Raw genomic sequence first — 26,032 nt, forward strand, 5'->3', positions numbered from 1 at the left:
GAAAGGGGAGGAAAAGTAGAGAACAGCAAAGGCAGGTGGGCAGAGAGGAAGGAGAAGGAAGATATAGAGAAGGGAGGCATGGGCTAGGGGAGAGGAGTGAGAGCAGAGAGAGCATTGGAAGGAGGGTGGGAGGAGTCGATACAATAACAGGAAGGAGCAAAGGAGAAAAAGATGGAAGGGGAGAACAGGAGATAAGGCAGGGAGATTGATGGGAGAGGGTGGAGGGAAGATAGAGAGGGAGAGGCTTGGGGTAGGGGAGAGCAGAGGGAGCAGTGGAAAGAGGGGTGGGAATAGTTGCACCGGTGCTGAAGTTTGCAGGATGAGCGGAACCGGAAAGAGAAAGAAAGGAGATATGTAAGCATTTCCTGATGTCCTACTTTCCATCTGAGCTACAGGCATTGATCTTGGTTATCACAAACAGGCCAATACAGTAAGGTGCGGTAGAAAGAGGTGCATTAGTGCCGGGCGCACCTGCGTTTGCCGCACGCACAGTTCGGATCACATACCGCTCGAGACTGTATTTAAATGGCAATCTTTGCGGGCCTTGAAGGCTTTATGCATAAGCAACACGAAATCAGACGAAAAAGAAGAGTCTGAAGACAAATCTGACTGATCCCCCTCAGGGACCTCTGGATTGGCAGCACAGCTGGGTCTCGCAGGTCTGTCCCCCTTAGGGACTCTGCGTTGTGGTGACAATCGCGGTGAAGGCTCGTCCTCCCCCCGTGCCGCTGGCGCCTTGGGGCGTTCCCACGGGAACGGGTCGGCACCTGAAGAATGTAAGTCCCCAAATGCTCCGGTCACTGTTTGGACCCTCACCAGGTCCCTGCCCGTGGCCGCAGAGACCCCCTTGCCTCCGGAGAGGCAATCGGAACACAAATTGTCCCAGGACAGTTGCGCCCGCGCGGTGCCGCAGGCCCTACAAGCGGCCCGATGCGGCATGCTGCAGCAAAAAACAGCCCCGAAAATCGCTCGGAAGGTGGCGAAAATGGCGCGCAAGCACCCAAATGCGACCGGAAGGGAAGGAGAATGAAGCCCCGACAGAACACACAAAAAAATTTTAACTTTTTTTTTTTTAAATATACTCGCCCAATAGTCTCCGGGTCCTGGACCTACTGGGGGGAGTGAGCCGGGCTCCCCGGTATCACCCCCAGTCACGAATTCACGCTGGCAGGAGGGCAAAGCACCCCACACCTCAGCGGCCTCGGAAACCAGGGGGTATGGTCCCCTCCGGACCTCACAACCCCCGGGAGGCGGGAGACTGGACCTGCAGGCAAACCACTGCGCTCCTATACCTTATTCTAACTTTATCCTTCTCTTTACCCAGCTAACAATACTATCTAGAACTGAAAAACTAGGCCTCAGCACAGACTGTAGGTTTGCACCTCCTCCACCTGCTAGGAGACAGAAGAATACTGCCAGACTGTAGGTGGCACCAGCCTAGATAAGGCATAGGTTTGTTTGATAAACTTCTGTCTCCAACTGCTAGAGGGGGGGCAAAACCCAGGAGTCTGGACTGATCCGGGTACGTACAGGGAATTTAGCTTAGCCAGTTCAGCACTGAGGAGCCTCCTGAAAACTTAGCCTGAGCAGTTCCAGAGGATCTAACCTCGCTGAAGGGCCTGTCCCTTAATCTAAAAACATACCCACCTCTATCCTGACTCCCAATCGCTCGGTCATTTTTGATGCAGGCTTGTCTTCGTCTGTTAAAGAAAGGTTCAGACTTTAAAATGTGCAAGGCTGAATGCACATCACCATTATATACAGGGAGGACAATAATGAAAGCCATTTCTGGGGGTAAAGCGCTCTTTTATCCACAGAAATAGGCTGTTTGATTACTGTCCATCCTCTACACAAGTAAAGGTAGGAGCATAGAACAAGGCATATTTCTGGTTTGGAGTTCGGACAGGGGGAAAACTATATGCAGAGCTTTCCTTTAACACCGTGCCCTCACAAAAAGCAGGCAGGGTTTTTGAGGGGGCAATAAACAAAGCAAATCTAGATGTGTACTTTTGCATTCCTTATCACCTCAGGTTAAAATTCAGATGGGATTGGCCAGACCTTGCATACTTTGATTATTTAGGTCAAGGCTGGGAAACATCCAGACCCAGATGAGACCCACAGCTCAGTCCCAGGCAGCCACTGCCAGAGCCCCAAACCAGAGGTTCATGGAGGGAGCTTTTGCTCCGTGTCTCTGACTCCTCCCCCTCCCCCCATATAATCAAATGTTCACGGCAGGAGCGAGCAGGATCTGCTGCCACAGCTTGGGTTCATCTCCCAACCTTGTCCTTGAATGAAATATTCATAAGGGCTGGAGGAGTGGCACGAGAGCTCCTGCCTCATCCTTGGCTCCTTCCTGCAGCCTCCCACCCCAAGAAAAACTGGAGAGGCAAGACTCGCTTTCAATTGCTTCCCCTCCCCCTTTATAATCCCACACAATGTTTGTTTTGGTTAAATAAAGGCCGCAGTTTATTATAACATGACCCGAGCCCCTAACACTTAATACACTATTCAACATATACACCCCCCCCCTTTATCCCCTTCTTAACAACTTGCTCCCCACCTCGACCCAGTGGTAGAGCTACACCCATAGAGTCCATTTCCTTACCCCGCCTCGCACCAGCGTGGGTAAGTACCCCGGCCTCTGAGCTTCGGCCCCCCTCTTCTTCATTGGCCACCTCATGTAGCAGCCCCACGCTACACGAGATACCTCCCCCCCCCAATGCCTTTTAACAACACATAACAAAATCAACCATATTGGGCTGGGGTTACCCGCCACTGTGACAATCAATAAAACAACACACATTGAATAACATCCAATGATTCTACCATAAGGGAGGGAGGAGGGAAATTATTCCAGCCTGCTCCCTCAGCCCTCTCGCACCCAACTGAGGCGAAAGGGCTCTCTGCCTAACTAACTATTACCCCAACCAATCCCAGCTCCTCAATTCAAAATACTTCCTTTTCATTGGCCCCTTAGCTTTACTTTCTCCCCCTCCCCTTTCCCTCCTAACTTATAATTTAACCCTATCCTACCGCTCGCTAACCCCCGTTATTATCTGCTAAGCAATACAAGATTGCTTAGCCTTCACTTAAATGTTCACAGGGAAAACAGAGCAAGAGCTGTGCTGCTTCTGGCTCTGCCCCTGCCACACAGAATGAAATATTCATGGCAGGAATGAAGAGCACACATCACATCTCTTCCTTTACCTCCCTGGAATAAAACATTCTTAGCAGAAGTAAAGCAAAAGCTGCTTCACCTGACACTCGGAGGTAACCCTTGCTCACTGCTGGACTTGAAGATCCTAGCAGCACTGCAGAGGCCTTGCCTGCTCCTGCACTTGTGCCTCTCTCCTGACAACCTCCCACCCCACCAACTGGGTTTTCCCAAGTACCCTACCACCTGCTCCTTCATGAGGGCTTTCTGAGGACATTGTGACTCCCTAAACCTGGGTTTCACAGTATCCAGACAATAAAGAAGGCACATCCAAAAAATACCAGGAATCACTGAAAAACTCACTCCTACCTAGGATCCACAGTGCTAATAAACAGAGCTTGTTATGAAGAATGTATTACAAGCAGGGGAAGAAGAAAAGGAATTTCACAGTAACTCCAACTGGTTTTTAAGTGAATGTTTTTGCAGAGCTGAATGCTGCACCTGTCTCAGTCGGCCTCTGAGGGTGCTGATAGGATCAGCTCAGACTGTACAACTGGCTGGGCTTCTTTAGCTTTACAAACTCTCCCTGTCTGTCCCTATTAACCCACAGCTCACCTCTCCCTCAGGGACCCTCTAATGGTAATAAAAGGGAATTTTACATGGGAGGGAAATAATATTAACCACTAAAACTGTTTTGCTAAAAGGAGAAGTAAGGGAAAGGAAAAGGGGAAGCATAAACAAGACAGAGAAAGGGAATGAAAAGCAAAGAACAGCAAAGGCAGGTGGGCAGAGAGGAAAGAGAAGGAAGATATGGAGCGTTCACCCAGCAAGATAGGAACCAATCTCTTGAAGAGACAGCGTAGTCCAGGCAGAAGGTCTGTGGCAGATAGTGAAGAGACGAAGTGATGGTCACAGGAACATGGAGACGTTGGAGGCATGAAGACCCAAGAGACGCTGGAGGCATGAAGACACAGGAGACGCTGGAGGGACGATGACACAGGAGACACTGGAGGCATGAAGACACAGGAGACGCTGGAGGCATGAAGACCCAAGAGACGCTGGAGGCATGAAGACACAGGAGACGCTGGAGGCATGAAGACCCAAGAGACGCTGGAGGCATGAAGACACAGGAGACGCTGGAGGCATGAAGACCCAAAAGACGCTAGAGGCATGAAGACACAGGAGACGCTGGAGGCATGAAGACCCAAGAGACGCTTAGAGGCATGAAGACACAGGAGACGCTGGAGGCATGATAGACCAAGAGACGCTGGAGGCATGAAGACACAGGAGACGCTGGAGGGACGATGACACAGGAGACACTGGAGGCACGACACCAAAGCACAGGGATCCACAGCCTAGGAGCAACAGAGGATGTCTGTGCAAAGAGCAAGAAAGAAAAGGAGTTGCCTGGTTTCAAACCTCTACTATGGTGATGTCATAATCAGACATCATAATCCTGAGCTGGCTTAGCTCTCCAGCTGCAGCCCTTAAGGGACCTAACACTTTGCTCTCTGGCTATAGTTTTCCCCCGTCCGAACTCCAAACCAGAATATGCCTTGTTATATGCTCCTACCTTTACTTGTGTAGAGGATGGACAGTAATCAAACAGCCTATTCTGTGGATAAAGAGCGCTTTACCCCCAGAAATGGCTTTCATTATTGTCCTCCCTGTATATAATAGTGATGTGCATTCAGCCTTACACATTTTAAAGTCTGAAATTTCTTAACAGACGAAGACAAGCCTGCATTAAAATGACCGAGTGATTGGGAGTCAGGGTAGAGGTGGGTATTTTTTTAGATTAAGGGACAGACCCTTCAGTGAGGTTAGATCTTCTGGAGGCTTCTCAGTGCTGAACCGGCTAAGCTAAATTTGGGAACATTTCCATGCTGGTAATCAGTTTGCCTTCCTTCCATTTTTCTTAATGCATGGAATACACCTGGTCTGTTGCTTCTAGGATTGCTACTTTTAAACAAGGCCCACGCCTGTTTTTTCTAACTACTTTTCTCATTTTCTCAAAGTTTCCCTTTTGAAAGTTTAGTGCTAGAGCCATAGATTTACATACTGTTCCCACTTCAGTCATTAATTTAATTTGATTATATTATGATCACTATTGCCAAGCAGCCCCACCATTGATACCTGTATCAGCAAATCCTGAGAGGAGAGGATCACCTTGCTGGTGGCTGAAAGGAATCAGTAAGTTTTGCTTGGGACATTGTCTTTTTTAAAAGTATTGGGCAAAGTTAACTACTTGGGAATATTATTAGTGTGTTTGGCCTTTAATAGTCAGAAAGGCAGTGAAGTAAACAAGTTAGACTGTATTTTTAAATAGTCAGTCAATAAGGTAGCAGTTAGGTAGTGTGTTTATTTTTAAAAGTCTGCAATACAAACTGAGTGTTTGTATTGAAAAAAAACCCCCCACAAAAAAAAACCAACCAACCCAAAAAGTATCCAGAAGCTAGAAATAAGCTAGGAGCCAGTATCTACCTAAGTAGAAAAGTTGAATAGTAAGCTCAGTTATCACCCTGGAAAGGTGTTGAGGTTTGTATGTGTGATTGGGTTTGAATAGCCACCAACATTTGTAATCAAGAGAGCAGTGAGTCCACTCAGGCTGACTAACTGAAGTTAAGACTGTTTGTATTTCCCAATCCTCCCCCCCCCCCCCCCCCCGGTCATCCCTTCTAATTTATAGGCAAGTGCACTTCACAAAAAAAAACAAAAACCCAACAAAACCTTTATTGAGAATTCGATCAGAGCCAGTAGGCACTACCAGACACATAGTGAATTCACTAATACATTTAAAGGACGTTAGGACAATTCCTACTCCCATAGCAACCTAAAACTTAACTAGGAACTGATCAAAATTGAGATGAAGACAGCAGTCCAGCACAAGAGGGGGGGCTTCCCAGTCTTTTGCTCGAGTGTCACATGTATGATTTTTTACCCCACGGTGAGAAGTCTGTAAATGTGCATGCGATTTGCAAAGAGCTCCTGGCTCTCAGAGAACGAGTCCGATCTCTGGAGGCTAGAGTGGCAGACCTGGAGGAGCTGAGGCAGACAGAGAGAGGTATATAGATGAGACCTTCAGGGACATAGTAGTCAAGTCCCAACTTCAGACTGGCAGCCCTGGTGCTGCCTTGGAGGAAGAAGGTCTTCATGATGGGAGAACACCAACCAGGTGCAGCAGGAAAGGATCCTGTAGCAAGGACCTGCTCTCCAGGTGATGCATTGTCCTTTCTCACTGAGGATATCTCCCCAAGGCCTTCTGCCCAGGAGGGAAGGGTTAGGTCGGCCGTCATAGTTGGTGATTCAATTATTAGGAATGTAGATAGCTGGGTGGCTGGTGGGCATGAGGATCGCCTGGTAGCATGCCTACCTGGTGCGAAGGTGGCGGACCTCAAGCGTCACCTAGATAGGATTTTAGACAGTGCTGGGGAGGAGCCGACTGTCGTGGTACATGTGGGCACCAACGACATAGGAAAATGTGGGAGGGAGGTTCTGGAAGCCAAATTTAGGCTCTTAGGTAGAAAGCTTAAATCCAGAACCTCCAGGGTAGCATTCTCTGAAATGCTCCCTGTTCCACACGCAGGTCACCAGAGGCATGCAGAGCTCCGGAGTCTCAATACGTGGATGAGCCGATGGTGCAAGGAAGAGGGATTCAGTTTTGTTAGGAACTGGGGAACCTTTTGGGGAAGGGGTGTCTCTTCTGAAGGGATGGGCTCCACCTTAACCAGGGTGGAACCAGACTACTGGTGCTAACCTTTAAAAAGGAGATAGAGCAGCTTTTAAACTAGAACAAAGAGGAAAGCCGACAATCGCTCAGCAGCGCATGGTTCAGAGAGAGGTATCTTTAAAGGATACTAATGATGCATTAGAATTAGGGCATCCAGACAGTGAGGTTCCAATAATTAGAAAAGTAGTCCAAGTGCCTGTAACTAAAACCTCCTCCTGAGCTAAAAAATTTCTAACTTATCCCTATCAATTAAAAAGCAGAATGAAATACAAACAAAACAAACTTTGAAATGTTTGTATGCTAATGCAAAAAGTCTCTAAGAAGTAAGATGGGAGATATTAGCATGTATAGGAGTGAATGATGACAGACTTAATTGGCATCTCAGAGACTTGGTGGAAAGAGGATAACCAATGGGACCAGTGCTATACCGGGGTACAATATATAGTGCAATGACAGAGAGGAGCACTCGGGAGGAGGTGTGGCGCTTTATGTCCGGGATGGCATAGAGTCCAACAGGATAAACATCCTGCATGAGACTAAATACAAAAATTGAATCTTTTATGGGTAGAAATCCCTTGTGTGTCGGGGAAGACTATAGTGATAGGGGTATACTACCTGTCCACCTGGTCAAGATGGTGAGACGGACAGTGAAATGATAGAGAAATTAAGGAAGCTAACCAAATTGGTAGTGCATAATAATGGGAGACTTCAATTACCCCAATATTGACTGGGTAAATGTATCATCACGTCACGCTAGAGAGATAACGTTCCTGGATGGAATAAATGTATAGCTTTATGGAGCAATTGGTTCAGGAACACGACGAGGAGAGGGAGCAATTTTAGATCTAATTCTCAGTGGAACACAGGACTTGGTGAGAGAGGTAACGGTGGTGGGGGCCGCTGGCAATAGTGATCATAATATGATCAAATTTGATTTAATGACTAGAAGCAGGAACAAATGCAAATCCAAGACTCTCGTGCTAAACTTTCAAAAGGGAAACTTTGATAAAATGAGAAAAATTGTTAGAAAAAACCTGAAAGGAGCAGCTACAAAGTAAAAAATGTCCAAGAGGCGTGGTTATTGTTAAAAATACCATTCTAGAAGCACAGTCCAGATGTATTCCACACATTAAGAAAGGTGGAAAAAAGGCCAAAACGATTACCGGCGTTGATTAAAAGGGGAGGTGAAAGAAGCTATTTTAGCCAAAGATCTTCATTCAAAAATTGGAAGAAGGATCCAACAGAAGAAAATAGGATAAAGCATAAATGTTGGCAAGTTAAATGTAAAACATTGATAAGACAGGCTAAGAGAGAATTTGAAAAGAAGTTGGCTGTAGAGGCAAAAACTCACAGTAAAACCTTTTTTAAATATATCCGAAGCAGAAAGCCCTGTGAGGGACTCAATTCTTTTTACCACACAAGGTGTTGGCTTAGGAGTTTACCTAAAGCTTCTTATTTCGTTTCCAGTAACATTCCCACACTTCTTCTGGGGAAGACGATATCTGCTATGAATTTGCATGAGATCAAGTAGCACGCATAGAAGGAAGGGCCTGTAAATCTATCCCACGCATATAGATTGTGGATATCCTGAAAACCTGACAGGTGGGGTTTCCACTGCACATATATGGAACCCATTGGTCTTCAACTTGCTTTTTCGGTATCTAAGTTATCCTTGCACTAAGACGCATGCCTGTTTCTGCAGCAAGTTAAAAATGGATCTACTGGGGATTGAACCCAGGCCCTTCCATGTGTAAAGCAGATGTGATACCCACTACACTATGGAACCAACTAACCCTCTTCTTTTGACCTGTGAGCAACTGTTGAACTCTTGATGCTAGACTAAAGGAGGACTAATTGAACAAGCATCTCAGCTAGAGAAGTGCATTCATTGAAAACAAAATATAAAAATGAAATCAGTGGAGCCAACTTGTTTATTTTTATTTATTTATTTTATTTATTAAAAATTCTTGTATACCATCGTCATAATATACATCACAACGGTTTTACATGTTACAAAATCATAAACTCAAACTGAAATATCTAAAAGGTACAGTAAAATATGATAAAACTAAAATTGTAATCAATATTAATAAATGAACATAAAACAAAGATCAAAATAATGTTTCTTTAAACCAATTAGTCCCTTTTTTCAAGATAGTCAATATAAGCCTGTTCGAACAGCCATGCTTTTAGAGCTTTTTTTAAAAGCTTTAAACTCTGACCTCCAAACTCTTAGGGTCCAAAATGAGCTGAAGGGGAACCCGTGAACCAAAGGAATCCTACTTGTTTCATTTCTGTCAACAGAATGATTTCTATAAGCAATTCTCCTCGCGACGAACAGGCTCCTGCAGCACCAGCAACTTCGTCCTCTTCATCTCTTCCACGGCACCCGGCGCGAGGGAGGGCCTGCGCGGTCGGCGCCACAGACCCATCGGGGTAAGGCCCTGAATTTCTCCCTTGCTCCCGCTGGGTCCGAGGCCGACCACGCGGCCTATCACGCCGGCCTGCCGCCGCCCTGACCGGAAGGAAGGCCCGCCTCAACACTCCTACCTGCAGCCAATCGAAAAGGGCACAGAGGCCCTTTAAATTGCAGCGGGTCCGGCGATCTCTCTCTCCTCGCGACGAACAGCTCCTGCAGCACCAGCAACTTCGTCCTCTTCATCTCTTCCACGGCACCCGGCGCGAGGGAGGGCCTGCGCGGTCGGCGCCACAGACCCATCGGGGTAAGGCCCTTGAATTTCTCCCTTGACCCCGCTGGGTCCGAGGCCAACCACGCGGCCTATCACGCCGTCCTGCCGCCGCCCCGCCCGGAAGGAAGGCCCGCCTCAACACTCCTACCTGCAGCCAATCGAAAAGGGCACAGAGGCCCTTTTAATTGCAGCAAATCCGGCGCCGCGCGCCATGCGTCGCGCGCCAAAGGAGCACAACAAAGGGGCCTGCCCCTTTGTTTCGCCCCTTCAGTTCGCCCCTCGCTCACCATGAGCAGTGCCCCAATTCTCCTCCTAAACTGGTTCCAGAAATCTTACTACAGCCAAGAACACCCTGACAGAAGCCGCCGCCTGTCACCGGAGACAAGAATCCGTACCAAGAGAACACTTTCACTAAAGACAGACCAAAGACCGTTCACAAAGTTCCGCCCCTCTCCAGATAAAGTATTCAACACACTGCACCTTCACAGCAAGCTTATCAGACGTAAGTGTGTCCCCCTCTGGATTTACTGTCAACTTGCTTTACAGTATCTGCATTTCCTAACCTACCTTATCCAAATGCCTACCTACTATGTTTAACTGCATTTACTTTGTTACACTGCAATAATCTATTCACCTGCATTACTCTAATCGATTGCCTTAAGCTGTGAAGTTGCATGTCATCTGTCCATATTGCGTTACTCTGGTCAAGTCCCCTACGCTGTTAATCTACTTTAAGCTGTTCATCTGTATTTACAGTGCATGCTTCTACACTGTTCTGCTACCATTGCCTTAATCTGGTTAATTGCATTACTGTGCCTGCATCTCACAACTTATCCTTCTCCCCAATACACCTCCACTAGCCCCTGCACAATAATGCCCCCACACGCTTACTTCTGTCCCCCCAATTACCCGCTCGGACACCCCCTTTTAAACTAACCCTCCCCCCCTACAGCCACCATTACCCTCAAAAAAGGCGGCTGACCTCCATTCCCATATCTCCCACCTCACAAGCACTCACCATCTCCCTCATTTCTCTGCTACTCATTAACGCCCAATCCCTAAAACAAAAAACGCACCTACTCCATGATATTCTAACTGACTCCAAACCAGAAATCTTTGCAGTAACTGAAACCTGGTTCAAACCCTGCGACACCCCCCCTCATCAACCAACTACCTTCCGAAACCTATGACATTTTCTCCATCCCCCGAAAAAAGAAAAGAGGAGGAGGCCTACTCCTCCTAGCTAAAAAAGAACTCAAGCTCACCTCACATACCTGCAATATTCCCAACCAGTACGAAGTAGGCCTTTTCAAATCGCAATCTCTACAAATCTGCCTTATATATACCCCTCCTGGTCTATTAGAAAAAGACCCCTCCCCCCTCATCGAATTCCTCACCGTCTCCCTCTCTCCCGACATCCCCACGATACTCCTTGGCGACTTTAACCTGCATGTCGACTCCACCCCTCAATCCCCATCATGCGAAGCCTTCATTTCATCCTTAGACGCCATGGGCCTTACCCAACTTATCCACTCCCCAACCCACAAAGCAGGTCATACCCTTGACCTCATCTTCACCAACGCACTCATCAACGTCATCCGCTCCCCTACATGCCTCCCTGTCCCCTGGTCTGATCACTCGATCATTAACACAACCCTCTCTCTACAAACCCCATCCACCTCCTCTCCTTCTCAGCCTAAATCCTTCCAATTTCGTAAAACCTGCCCTATAGATACCCTCGCCACCGCCTGCTCCAACATCCCAATTCACATTGACCTGGAGACAGCAGACAGGGCTATATCCTCCTGGACAGAAACAACACAGGAAATCGCTAACAATCTATGCCCAATCATTCACAAAACAATCACACAAACCAAATCATCCAAAAAACCCTGGTACTCCCAGACACTCAAACCCAAAAAATCCAGCTTAGAGCAGCAGAAAGACACTGGCGCAAACATCCCTCTACTGCCACAAAAACCACCTACTACCAACTCATGCACGCTTATAGAAACGCCATTCAAACAACAAAAAAAGAATACTATGCCAAGAAAATTCACCACCTCCAATTCAACCCTAAAGCACTATTCACTCTAGTCTCAAATCTTACCAAATCCAACGTGTCCACATCCCAAATCCCCTCCACACAAACCCGATGCAATGAAATTGCCATGTTCTTTAAGAACAAAATATCCAACATCACCACCAAATTTACCCCGAATACCAAAAATTCCCCCATCACCAGTTGCATCACCCCCCCCCACCCCACATACACCCACTATCCTCTCTTCTTTTGAACCTTCCTCATCTCTAGAAATAGAAAACATTTTAAAAAAGATGAGACCCTCCTCCCACCCTTCAGAAACTATCCCTACTAAACTACTCCTCGCTATCCCCAAAACCATAGCCACTTCACTCTCCAAAATCGTTAACTGCTCCCTGGAACACGGCCTAGTACCTATCTCCCTGAAACAAGCCGTGGTCAAACCCATCTTAAAAAAACCCTCCCTTGACCCCTCAAACCTTGCCAATCTCCGTCCCATCTCCAACCTCCCTTTCCTCTCCAAAATCATTGAGAAACTAGTAAACTCCCGCCTCTGCGACTACCTAGAACAATCCAACATACTCCCACCCACACAATATGGTTTCCGAAAGCACCTCAGCACCGAATCCCTACTCCTCTCCCTCACAGACACCATCATCAAAGGTATGAATGCTGGCAACTCCTATCTCATTGTCATGCTAGATATCTCCGCCGCTTTCGACACTGTAGATCACAACATCCTCATCAACACTGGAATCTCAGGTACTGCCCTCTCCTGGATAAAATCCTTCCTCCAAAACCGTACCTTCACAGTCCTCACCGACAATTTCACGTCCCCCCCCTATTAATCTCGACTGTGGCGTCCCCCAAGGATCCTCCCTCTCTTCCACCTTGTTTAACATTTACATGCTCCCCCTTACAAACCTCCTCTCCAACTCTGGGATTACACACTTCATCTACGCAGATGATGTGCAAATCCTCATTCCTTTCACAAATTCTGTTCTCACTGCTCTCCAAAAATGGAACACCATTCTCGCCTGCATAAACCAACTCCTCACTGACATGCACCTAGCCCTTAACCCGCAAAAAACTGAACTCCTCCTCATCTCCTCTAAACATGCACGCACACCCTCCCCCCCCACCCTCCAACCCTCTAACTTTCTCTCTGACACAAGAAACCTAGGTGTCATACTTGACAACCAACTAACTTTCAAACCATATATCAAATCTATCCTTAGCAGCTGCTACTTCAAACTACAAACCCTCAAAAAACTCAAACCCCCTCCTCTACTTCTCTGATTTCCGTACTGTACTCCAATCCATTATCTTTTCAAAAATTGATTATTGTAACGCACTCCTACTGGGACTTTCTGCTTCCTACATCAAACCTCTACAACTCCTTCAAAACGCTACTGCACGCATCCTCACCAATGCCAAAAAGAAAGACCAAATTACTCCCACCCTCTTTAATCTCCACTGGCTTCCTATCCACTCACGAATTTTATACAAGACCCTTACCCTCATCCACAAAAGCATAATCAACGAACACTACAACTGGCTAAACCCACCCTTCCTCCCTCGTACCTCCACAAGACCCACCCGCTCCTCTCTCCGTGGAACTCTCATTCCTCCCTCCATAAAATCCACTAAACTCATCTCCACCACCAACAGGGCCCTTTCCCTCGCAGGCCCTTCCCTTTGGAACTCCATGCCTCTTGACTTACGCTCTGAAACCTCCACACCCACCTTCAAAAAGAAACTCAAACCTGGCTCTTCCTCCCAAGCATACCCCCAATCATCATCATCACCTACCAACACCCAAACCCTTGCACCCTCCCGTACTAACACCCCCTCCACAGGACCTACACCCACACCCTCTAAGGAAACACAAACCCCTCACCTAACCTCCAGCACATAATATTTGTCACTTAACGCAACCATACACACTTTCTCACCTCAAGTACTGAGTTTCTACGCGCTTATACAATTTTTGTATATAACCTATGTATAGGTCAATAATCCCTCGACCCCTGTACATATTTTTTCCTTATGTACCAGTTTTCACCCTCCCCTGCACCCTCCTCTGTCTCGATCACCCTACCCCCTCCTTCCACAAGTTATCTAGTTTTTTGCTCTGTTTTTGAGCTTATGTTATACACTGTTCCTTGTAAAGGCTCTGCCTATATATCCTTGTTGTAAGTTATCTGTAAACCGGCACGATGTGCAAACGGTTGCCGGTATATAAATAAAATAAATAAATAAATAAATAAATAATTATAGTCAAAGACCCATGGAAATCATAGGCATAGCAACAGTTGCAATGTATGGAGAAAGGTTCATACACTGTGGAGCTGGCAGGCTGCAGAGAAGGGACGGATTGGCATACCTTCAAGCAATGAGAGTTATGATGTATCGCAGCGGAGCATTTTCCTAGTCTCCTATAATCCCGCAGAGCGGGTTACAGTGATGCTGAGCTCGAAGAATGAGCATGTCACAGCCTTGCTCTGCATTGTTTCTCTAGACATTGTCTGTGTGAAAGCATAGCTCTGAGGTCTCTCCGAATTCTTGGTAAGGATTTTTGCTGTGGCAGCCCATTAACACAAGACAGGAAAACAAACCATGGAGGCAGCATGGCATCACAATATCTCTGCATCATTGTGGATTTGTGTTGCTTTGCTTGTTGTTCTGTTTTTCCTTTTTCGTGATTGAAGCCTTAGCTACACTTCAGATTAGTTATTTATTCTCTGTATGACTGCCAGTGGGCACAGTGTGGGCAGTGGGAGCTAGGTAGTACTGGGCATAAGCAAGCAGTGAAGGCAGGCCAGAAATTGCAGCATAACAGGCTGTATTGTGAAGCCTGTCTGTGACAGAGAAATAGTGCAGACAGAGCAGACAGGATGACACTCACTGTTTGCCTGGCAGAAGGCAAAGTGTGTGCAGTGGGCACTAGGCAGTGGGCATTATAATACCACGGAAAAATGTTAAATCGTTGTAGTAATCTTAACATCCCCGGTGACATATATCAATGATGTGAGGGAGAGGGAAAGGCAGAGCAGATGAAGTAACTTTAAATGTGTCCAAAATTGCGCACTTTTGCACTGGCACCGGCAGGTAAAAACCAAAAATGACTCTAACCCTGTCGCCAACAACGCAACCATACCATTAGCAACCCAGGTGAGAGACCTTGGAGCAACCCTAGATTCAAGATTGAACTTCAAAAGTTCATTAATACTACAACTAAAAGTTCATTAATACTACAACTTCTGCCTTCTTTTCTTCCAGCTTTAAGCTTCCCAAGGTTTTACTCCTTGTTAAATGTAACTTTGCCTTATTCTTCTCTTGTTAATTACTATTTTATTTATTGCTTCAGTTATACCCTTGTTCTATGTAAACCGATCCGATATGGTTATTACTATGAAGGTCGGTATAAAAAAAAAAAGTTAAATAAATAAATAAATAAACTAAAGAATGCTTCTTCAAGCTACAGGTCCTAAAACAGCTAAGACCACTCCTACACTTCAATGATTTCCGTTCAGTTCTTCAAGCCATTCTATTTTCAAAAATTGACTACTGTAATGCACTACTACTCGGTCTCCCTGTCTCTTCTACTAAACCTCTACAGATGCTTCAAAATGCAGCGGCTAGGATTCTAACAAACTCACGTCGTAAGGATCACATCACTCCAGTCCTAAAAATCCTACACTGGCTTCCCATCCACTATAGAATACTCTTCAAGACTCTTACTATTATTCACAAATCGGTCTACCAACAATCCTCACTCCAACTCTCTATCCCTCTTGAACTTCATGCCTCCACAAGACCGATCAGATCAGCATACAAAGGTTCTCTCCAGGCTCCCCCAAGCAAATCCTTGGTCCACAACTCCATTCATAAACGAGCACTTTCGACAGCGGGTCCGCTCCATTGGAATTCTCTTCCCCCTGATATACGCCAGGAACAATGCCATCTATCCTTCAGAAAGAAACTGAAAACCTGGCTGTTCGCCCAAGCATACAGTTGAAGAAGCCCCTGTAACCTATACCATTTCCCTCATACCTACCCTTTCCCTATTTCCCACCCCCGTTACCACCCCTGCTCTTCCTTCCTTTGGAAATGTTATGCTAACATCTGCCTAAGATAAATCTCTAGCCGAATTTTAGCAACCTTATGTTAATTTTCATATGTCTCGCTACCACTTTTTGTACTCTCCAGTTGTATTAGTTTGAAATCTTTCTTTTATTCCTAAGCCCATGTTTATGCTCCCTGTTCGATGTAACTTTATCTTCTATATAGTTGTTAATTGGTTTCCCCTAGTTCCATTGTAAACCGGTACGATAAGACCTCGTCTTGAGCATCGGTATATTAAAAGAATTTAAATAAATAAAAAATAACAATGAGCCACAATGGCAGCCAGATGAACTCATACCAAAGATGGTTGTAGACCCTCATCTGCGAGATGCAGAAGATAGTGAAGGAGTAGAGAGGTGTGGGGCACTCAGCTGGGGCAATACTGTGAGAGGAGCACCAAACCGAGAATCTCTTCCATTTGCTTGAATATGAACATCTCATGGGGCAACACGAAGTATGCCTTGAATTTGTTGAGGCATGCCCAGAAGACCACCCCAACCACCTTGGAGAAGCCATGCTTGAGGTTTAGACAACTGGTGGGATGGAGGACGTTCCCCCCCCCCCCCCCCCTTTTCATGAGTGAGGAGGTCTGGGCGGAATGATTGGCAGAGCCACAGAGAGTCACTGTGTCTACAGAAACCATGTTTTATGAGGCCAGGTCAATGCCATGAAGATAATTCAAGCTTTGTGCATTATCTTGAGCAAGGCCTTGGTGATGAGAAGGAGAAGCATGCAGGAGATGTCCTACTAGGAGTTGACAAACATCTTGTGTTATCGCATCCAAGGCAGGCAGTTTTAATCAGTATCTGGGGAGATGATGAGTTTGAGGGAAAGTAAACAGGTCTACATGGGGAACTCCCCATTGTTGAAAATGGTGATGTACCACATTGGGGTGTAGTCTTCACTCGTGGGGTTGAAATTGACAACCGAGCGCATCCTCAAGGACATTTGCTTGTCCTGGAAGGTAGACTGCTGACAGGCGAATGACCCGATGCAGGGTCCACTTCTAGATGAGCAGGGCTTCTGCGCACAAAGGAAGAGAACTTGTCCCACCTTACTTGTTGAGATAGTACATGGCTACTACATTGTCCAAATGAACTTGCACAGATTGTTGAAGAAACAGAGGCTCGAAAGTCAACTGCGCCTTGCGAACCACTCTCAGCTGAAGCAGGTTTATGTGAAGGTGCCTCTCTGAAGGGGTCCAGGTGCCATGAGTTGTCAAATGCTGACAATGAGCTCCCCGTCCTACCAGGGAGGCATCCATCATCAGGACATCGTCCACTGGAGGTGTATGAATGCTCCTGTCTAAAAAGAGACAATTATCGGTGAGCCAGCATTGAAGCCTCAGAAAAAGACAATGAGGAACTAGAAGCTTGAATGAGAGAGGCTGAATGAGCTGGTTCCAATGAAGCTGTAGGTGCCATTGTAATGGTCTCATGAAAAGGTGAATGAGGAACAACCGCTATCATGGATGCCAAGTGACCCAAGAGTCAAAAGAAAAGGAGGGCTGTCATGAAGGCATGGCTCTGGAGTTGAGAGTCGAGGGTGCACAACACTAGGCCCCTCCTGGGGGGACCTAGATCCCGGAAAGATGTCATGTCCAAAAGGCCACCAATGAATTCCAAGCATTTTGTCTGAGTGAGATGAGATTTTGGAAAGTTGATGAAAAAGCCCAAGTGTTGCTAGTGAGACATGAGGGCTAGATACTGCGATGGGCTCGCTATCAGCCATTCGTCCAGATACGGAAAGACTAAAATATCTAGGTGAGCTGCTACTACAGCGAGGCACATAGTGAACACCTTGGGAGCAGTCGAGAGGCTGAAGGGGAGAACTGTGAATTCTAAATGAAGGTCCTGAACTAGGAAGCGCAGATAAAGATGATGGGAGAGATGGATCGATGCATCCTTGGTTGAGTGAGGCAAGATAGTCTAAAGAACGAGGGAAGATGGACAAGAACAACATCATGCGAAACTTTTCATAGTGGATAAAGCGATTTTGAGCACCCTAAGATCTGGAATGGGAAGATCCCCGTTTTCTTTGTAATCAAGAAGAAGTGGGAGTAGAATAAGAACATAAGATATATCATACTGGGTCAGACTAAGGGTCCATCAAGCCCGGTATCCTGTTTCCAGCAGTGGCCAATCCATGTCACAAGTACCTGGCAAGTATCCAAACATTAAATAGATCCCAAGGAACTAATGCTGGTAACAAGCAGTGGCTATTCCTTATTGATTAAAAGCAGTGACCTTGTTGCCACAGGGGAACTGTTTCCACCGCATTCATGAGAAGAAGCTTTTGTAACTTGCGATAATAAAGAAATATTGGGGCCATCTGTTTAATACAGATGCACCATCTGAGGTCCAGGGGGCACTGCTGACTTGTAAATCAAGATAGTCTGCTTTTCTGTCCCTCTTTCTCTTGATAAATAAAAGAAAGGATGTATCTTTTGAAGTTGCATGCTCCCAGGAAAAGAGCTGTAAAATGTAGATATCTTCAAGGTTAGTTAGTTTCTCAGGGCGCTGGGAAAATGCTTGAAGTAGCAAATGTCTAAACAAATGTTTCTCTGTGATCCTCGTGACCCTAAATCAAAGAAGTGCTGTTTTTAATTGCTATGCAAACTGTACTTAAGGATAGTCTTTTCAATCACAAATTAAGTCAGTCCTTTAGACTACTGACTTCCTTGTGCGCATAAGAAATAAAGCCTATTATTCATAAGAAATACACTGTCTATGTTGTCCTCTGTGTCCTTGGTAAACTTTTTTATTGCAGATGGTGCATTGTTCCGGGAATCAAAGAAGGGAATGCTGGCCTGGCCTGAGCCGGGGAAGAGGACGCCTAGGACAGGACACGCACAGCCATTCCCTCTCTTGATTTGAACAGAAATCAGGACACAGGATCCCTTAAGGTATTTTTAATCTTTTTCTCTTTGTTTTTTTGTGCTGTACCATTTGTATTGCACTAACATTGAGACCTTTAAGGGAAATGTGTTTACTCATTATTTTTGCACTATTAAGTGACTTGTGTGTTCCTATGAATAACAAAGCGTTCAGTATTACAAAGGTACCTGATAAAAGCCAGTAGCTTAATTGATAGGGCACTGGGTAGTGGCAGCCTGCTGCTTAACGGATAAGGGCGCAGGGCTCCAGCCGGCAACTTAAGAAAAAGACAAGCCAGCTGCTAACAGACAGGGCGCTAGGCTTCTGGATAAAAATACCGGGCCCGGTGAACTATAGGGAAGTAAAATCCCTAGATTTACAGCCAAAAAAAAAGGATTGCTACTTGAAAAAAAAAAAAATGGGAGATTTACCCAGCAAAGAAATACCAGAACAAAGGGTCCCTTACAATTCATTTTTTACCGAGCACTGTAATAACTTAGAGGTTTTGTTTTTTGTTTAATCTCTTCATTAGCTACAACTCCTGCATACAGGGAAACAGTGCCTTATGATGCAGGCTATTTTTGAGAACTGCCTATATATCTATTAGGAAAAGTGTTATGCAAGTGTTGCTGCCTATTAGCCAAACTTCAAATCTCTGCTAAGGTAGATTGGTTTGAAAGATTTCTTTTTGGTCAAATGCACTATTTCTTTTTATCTACTTTGGAAACGCCCATTGCAGACTATTTTTACTTAAGGAGAACTTATTAAAAGTGATTGTGAAGTATTTATCTGTATATTTGTTAATAAATGTGTACTGGAAAAAAAAAAAAACAAACTATACAAGGAAAATTTAACAACAGTGCCAGTCTGGGTTTTTATTTATGTCTGATTTTTGCTGTAATGCATTACAATTGAAAGGTCACAGTAAGTACTTTAATTTAGTACAATTCTTTCAGAAAGATTGGTTTCATCAGCCTTTTCTGGCTGGCTAACATGTGGTTAAAAGTTAATAAGCTATTGAGTTTGTAAACAATAAACTTAAAAAGACCATACAATAGGCATAGGAGGTATATTGCATTTTGTATTGAAAGCATCTAGTTTGGTTCTTGTTGATTTAAGTTATAAAATTGATTTATGGGATGGACAGTGGCTGCTTCTCAGTGTAACAATTTAACCCCTAAAACATTTCTCTGGTTCATTTGGGTTTTTAAATTATTAATTAAGGATTGTGATATATGTAGCTGCTATCTGTGAATTGTAAACACATGTACCAGGGATTTTAATTATTTTAACCCCTAATAGGCAGAGGTTTTTGATTTACAGATGAATCCTGTACAAAATCAAACCCAGGATTGCTTTGCTGCTACTTAGAGGTAAACAGTTCTCACTACCATCACAAATGTCTGCACAGGGAACAGAATTTATGAATGATGCTCTAGTTCCCCTGACAGTTTTCACTGCTTCACATTATATATATATATATTTTCATCTATTAATAAACACTATGGGGTAGATTTTCAGACGAGCGCGAACAGCCTACTTTTGTTTGCGCTCCAGGCGCAAACAAAAGTACGCTGGATTTTAGTAGATACGCGCGGAGCCGCGCGTATCCACTAAAATCCTGGATCGGCGCGCGCAAGGCTATCGATTTTGTATAGCCTGCGCGCGCCGAGCCGCGCTGCCTCCCCCCGTTCCCTCCAAGGCCGCTCCGAAATCGGAGCGGCCTCGGAGGGAACTTTCCTTTGCCCTCCCCTCACCTTACCCTCCCTTCCCCTACCTAACCCACCCACCCGGCCCTGTCTACACCCCCCCCTTACCTTTGTCGGGGGATTTACGCCTCCCGGAGGGAGACGTAAATCCCCGCGCGCCAGCGGGCCTGCTGCGCGCCGGGCCGCGACCTGGGGGCGGGTACGGAGGGCGCGGCCACGCCCCCGGGCCGTAGCCACGCCCCCGTACCCGCCCCCAAAACGCTGCCGACACGCCCCCGGAACGCCGCGACGACCGGGCCCGCCCCCCGACACGCCCCCGACACGCCCCCCTCCGAGAACCCCGGGACTTACGCGAGTCCCGGGGCTCTGCGCGCGCCGGGAGGCCTATGTAAAATAGGCTTCCCTGCTCGCGTAAATCCGCCCGGTTTTGGGCGGATTTACGCGAGCAGGGCTCTGAAAATCCGCCCCTATATGAGTAGTGCACAACCCATGTACCAGCATATGGGTTCCAAAAACTTACAGACATCTTTTTCTTTGTTACCAGGTTAGAAATGTTTCTTAATATTTGTCATTATAGAAAAGAGTAAAGGAGGTGAAGATTTAATAAACTCCTAATTAACAGGTCGATACAGTTATGCCGCGTTAGAAAGAGTGCGGCAGTGCCAGGCGCACCCTTGTTCCCCGCACGCACAGTTCTCTTCACCTACCGCTCGATACTCTCTTCAAATTGCATGCAAATGCATGCCGCGTCTGCGAAGCGTTAGGCGAAGGTTAGGCCCGCGCAACCCATTTTACTGTATAGAGCGCCTATACAGTATCCTGGGTGCGCGGGCCTAACGCTTCACGGCCACGCTGGTATCTGTCATTTCAAATGACATTTGAAATGACAGGTACCAGGAAGTGGACAGTTATGTTCTCCGATGCTCGGCAAACTTTCCCCCAGCCCCCGCTCACCTGCCCTGGCCGCGTCCGGTCTCCGGTGCAGCCCCAGTCCTATCCCCTCCTCCCGAAGCAAAAAAAAAAACAAACCGAAAAAGTAGCAAGAGAGCGAGGGGAGAGACGGGCAATCCTAGGCTCGGGCCTGCTACAGTAGTCCCTTCTCCTCTCCTCCCGAAGCAGGGCGCGAAAAGCAGCCTTGCTCCGGGAGGAGGGGGGGGGCAGTTTAAAGCGACGAAGCGACTTACTTTTGCAGCCCCCCCCTCCGGACATCGGCGACGACCGCGGCTCCAGCCTCCAGCCTCCAGCCTCCAGCTGTCAGCTGCAAAAGTAAGTCACTTCGTCGCTTTAAACTGCCCCCCCCCCTCCTCCCGGAGCAAGGCTGCTTTTCGCGTCCTGCTTCGGGAGGAGAGGAGAATGGACTAGCAGGCCCGAGCCTAGGATTGCCCGGTCGTCGTCGCTGATGTCCGGAGGGGGGGGGCTGCAAAAGTAAGTCGCTTCGTCGCTTTAAACTGTCCCCCCCCCCCTCCTCCCGGAGCAAGGCTGCTTTTCGCGTCCTGCTTCGGGAGGAGAGGAGAATGGACTAGCAGGCCCGAGCCTAGGATTGCCCGGTCGTCGTCGCTGATGTCCGGAGGGGGGGGCTGCAAAAGTAGTCGCTTCGTCGCTTTAAACTGTCCCCCCCCCTCCTCCCGGAGCAAGGCTGCTTTTCGCGTCCTGCTTCGGGAGGAGAGGAGAATGGACTAGCAGGCCCGAGCCTAGGATTGCCCGGTCGTCGTCGCTGATGTCCGGAGGGGGGGGCTGCAAAAGTAAGTCGCTTCGTCGCTTTAAACTGTCCCCCCCCCTCCTCCCGGAGCAAGGCTGCTTTTCGCGCCCTGCTTCGAGATGAGAGAACAAGGGACTGCAGGCCCGAGCGTAGGATTGCCCGTCTCTCCCCTCGCTCTCTTGCTACTTTTTTTGGGGGTTTTTTTTTTTTTGCTTCGGGAGGAGGGGACAGGACTGGGGCCGCACCGGAGACTGGACGCGGCCAGGGCAGGTGAGCGGGGGCTGGGGGAAAGTTTGCCCTCTACCCTTACCCCTGCCTCTAACGCTGGGGTAAGGGTAGGCGGTAAGTTAGCAGGGTAAACGCGCGGCAAAACGGCAGGGTAAAAAAGCCATAGTCGGGGCGCGCGTTACTGTATGGGAGGGAATAGCTAATTCGCTCGTTTACATTTAATATACATGCCGCGGGCGGAAGGGGTCACCCGGGGATTTTAAGAGGCGGTAGGGATGAGTTAAAGGGGATAGTGTATCGCGGGAAGGGCTAACGCGGCCGGAAAGTGAGTAGAAGGCGAGTTAGGAGCAGGGTAACCGCGGCCGCACTTTACTGTATCGATCTGTAAGGTAGCATTAGAAGAATTAACTATAGCATGGTAATGTAGTGTCTGTAATTAGAGTCAATCATACAAAAAAAAAAAAAAAAAAGGATTCAGAATTAACCATGACTTTCAACATTTATAGTTTATAGCACTGACAGTTATCCCAGAAGGTTAAGATACCTTACTTTGTTAATGTTCTTTTGTATTGTCTCACCCAGTTTTGCATAAGCCATATTGGAGTAGAAAAATGTTTTCTGCATTCATTAGGTCTTAAAGTATTAAAAGGTAAATTTCAAATGTGTCAATTAAAATAAGATATGATGTTTTGTTTCTGGAACGCATGATAAAGTATGAACTCCTTTTACAATCAAGGAATATAATCTCTGTTCTGCTCTCACCCCTGCTACCTTGCTACCAGAAATAATTGATTTAGATGTTCCAGACCATGATTGTGCAATGTTAATGGAATGTGAATTACAACCCCGGGAAGGCTTAAAAGATATCCCTCTCTCTCTAATGCTGACGCAGTTTACTCTCCATGATAGTGCAGGCTCGCTGCAGATTGAATGTGCTGTGTGTGTGTCTGGTGGGGGGAGGGGGATTGTGTCTCACTTGTGGGGCATTGTGGAAGGTGAGAGAGTTTTTGGCAGCGGATGGGGGAATGATTGGGAGTGGTCCTTTGTTAAAGCTTTGCTGGAAGCTATCTTGTTGCCTCTCGGACTGGCAGTAGTAAAAGAAAATAAACTTGACAAGATAAAGCAGCCAAGAATGCAGCCCTGACCAACAGTACAGTAGGAGTTGCAAGATGCCTTTTATTAACGCCCACTCCTCATAAGGAAAACCAAGATTTTACTATTAAAAATTTGATACAGTGGCAGGCACAGGATAAAGACGACTGAAAATTATGGGCAAAAGGAGGGGCCACAATCCACAATCAGGGACAAGATCAAATATGGTTCGGCCCAAATGGCGAATGGCGAAGTAGTGGCCCCCTGGCACATACTGCCCCATATCCTACTCTCCCTTCACCAGGCATCTCATGCAGCTCCTACCGCACTAATAGGCATGTCCTTTCACCACTGGTGGGGGTTAGTTTCAGCAGTTATGGCTCTGGCTAATACCATATGTTCTCAGTGTATGCAATGTAACTTGTACAAGGCCTCTAAGGGCTTGATTGTCACTCCTGCACACCTAAAGGCGCTCCCTGGGCCCTTTCTTGCAGATCCAGGTTGACTTTATTGAATTACCCCAATGCCAAACTTACAAGTATGTACTAACAATGTTTTGCAGCTTCTCAGGATAAGAGGAAGCTTTTCCAGTAGTAAGAGCTGATGCAATCTCTGTAGTCAAGATTTTACTAAGGGAATTTATTCCAAGATATGGGATTCCAGAGTCAATTGATAGCAATCAGGGGACACATTTTGTAAATGACATAGTTGTATCCTTAAGCAAGGCGTTAGGCATCTCTCTCAGGTTTCACACATCTTACAGACCTCAAGCCTCTGCCCTTATAGAAAACTTCAATGGCAAGCTAAAAACTAAGCTGGGCATTATCATGGCTGCAGCGCACTTAACCTGGCTACAAGCTCTCCCTTTAGCTCTAATGGCTTTGTGGGCATCACCCCATTCCAAGACAGGGCTTACCCCATTTGAGATAGTCACTGGACGACCAATGGCTATTGGTCTAATGCTAAAACCCTTCACTGCTCTTATATTTTCACAAGAGGTATATCTTAACCATTATTTGTTTATGTTGCAGAAAGTTTTGACTTCACACTGGCAGAAAGTACGAGTATCTTTTCCTCCAGTGTACACGGAGAGTGAGTGTACACTGAGAGTGTGAAAACCAGGGAACTTTGTTTTTTTTTGAAGATTTTTCAGCGAAAGAACTCCTTGGCTCCCAGGTGGAGAGGACTTTATCAGGTATTTTTAACCTCACATTCTGCAGTAAAATTGGAAGGACACCCTACTTGGGTACATCTTTCTCACTGTAAAAAGGCTTACAGTACTACAACAGCAGGAAGCTCCGGGACATAGAACTCTCTCACGAGGCTACTGGAACGGACATGACCCTGCTTTTGCTTCTCTGGGCAAACTGCACCGATATGATGACCGTCACCTACAAAAGGTTTACTATTGTGTGGTGAAATATCGTCTGTCTGTTCGCACAATGGAACTTTGTGCATGAATGTTTTGACCATGAACTAAACATGACTGCTCACCTATATAAGGTTTACAACAAGATGTCTGCTCTCCCCAGGGCGCATCCTTCATACTACGTAGACTATAAGCATCCTCCATGCTTTAACAGTACTCTACCTCATTGTGACCACAGCAAGAGCAGCCAGTCAGTCTATGCAATACGCCAGCTGTGCCCTATGGAAGCTGAGAAAAGGATTCAAGGAACCTGTCCTACTGGTTATGGATGCAACTTCAGGTGTACTGGGAACTATATTCATGATGAGTACACCCCTTTACCCATGCTTCTGTTTGCCAAGGCTTATATTGAAGAGCAAGGCTGCTCTGTGCTGGGCCTTCCTGTTGTAACTGGAAGGAACATATCACAAATCTACTTCACCACCTCTGAGGTAAAAGTGAATGACGGCAGACTATCAGTTTATAGTACTTCAGGACTATGGTTCTTTGCACTGTGGGGAGCAGTAAAGACTATTTCCTCAATATTACTGCTCAGTTTTCTTTTGGATACATTGTACCATTGTTTTCTTTCAACAAACATCGTCAGAACTGATTTGCCCCTAAGAAAAGGCACAGGTCACCTATTCGATTTCCAGATGGACTGTGATCCTTTCATCATATTTTGAGGACTGTTTTTCCTGGTTTAAGAGTTTTGAACTTGAAAATGCTTTTAAAAAATCTTTCTGCCACTGTGAAAGTCACATTGAACAAGACAACAAAGATTATAGGACTAATGCAATTAGAAATCAAGTCTCTTAAAGAAGTAGTTTTAGATAATCGTATGGTGCTAGACATGTTGCTTGCTGACAAAGAGGTTTGTCAGTTTATGAATTCTTCTTGTTGATGGTAGTATTAGAAATCACATACAAGCTATAGATAATCTGCTGACCCACCTTTCTCACTATGCTGATACAGACAACCCCTCCTGGGATGTTTTTGGCTTAGGGGGGACTTTGGGTAAAAGAATATTGATGCTTTTTATAACTATTATAGTGTTCCTTCTAATTTTATGTGTATCTGTTCAATGTATTGTTATGTTATGCAAGAAAAGCATTCCTAAAATACTGGTCTCTACAACACTTGCAGTACCACAGAACGCATCTCCGGATGAAGAGTTTAGCAGATTATGCACTATGGGTGAAAGTATAACTAATTTTTAAGGCAAGCAGCATGCCCCTGGACAAAAAGGAGGGACTGCGATAATAAAGAAATAT

General features: G+C 46.2%; 1 long non-coding RNA gene across 1 annotated transcript in view; it reads right to left on the reverse strand.

The window, feature by feature from the left end:
• Positions 1 to 168: 168 nt before the first annotated feature.
• Positions 169 to 26,032, reverse strand: part of LOC115094586 — a 44,982-nt gene continuing 19,118 nt past the window's right edge. Inside the window, exons 2-3 of the long non-coding RNA XR_003857587.1 lie at positions 1,648 to 1,700; positions 169 to 305 (exon numbers count right to left, since the gene is read on the reverse strand). This is a non-coding gene — a long non-coding RNA (uncharacterized LOC115094586). The remainder of the gene's footprint in view (positions 306 to 1,647; positions 1,701 to 26,032) is intronic.

The sequence above is a fragment of the Rhinatrema bivittatum genome, chromosome 6 (genome assembly GCF_901001135.1).
Source record: "Rhinatrema bivittatum chromosome 6, aRhiBiv1.1, whole genome shotgun sequence".
Classification (NCBI taxonomy): domain Eukaryota; kingdom Metazoa; phylum Chordata; class Amphibia; order Gymnophiona; family Rhinatrematidae; genus Rhinatrema; species Rhinatrema bivittatum.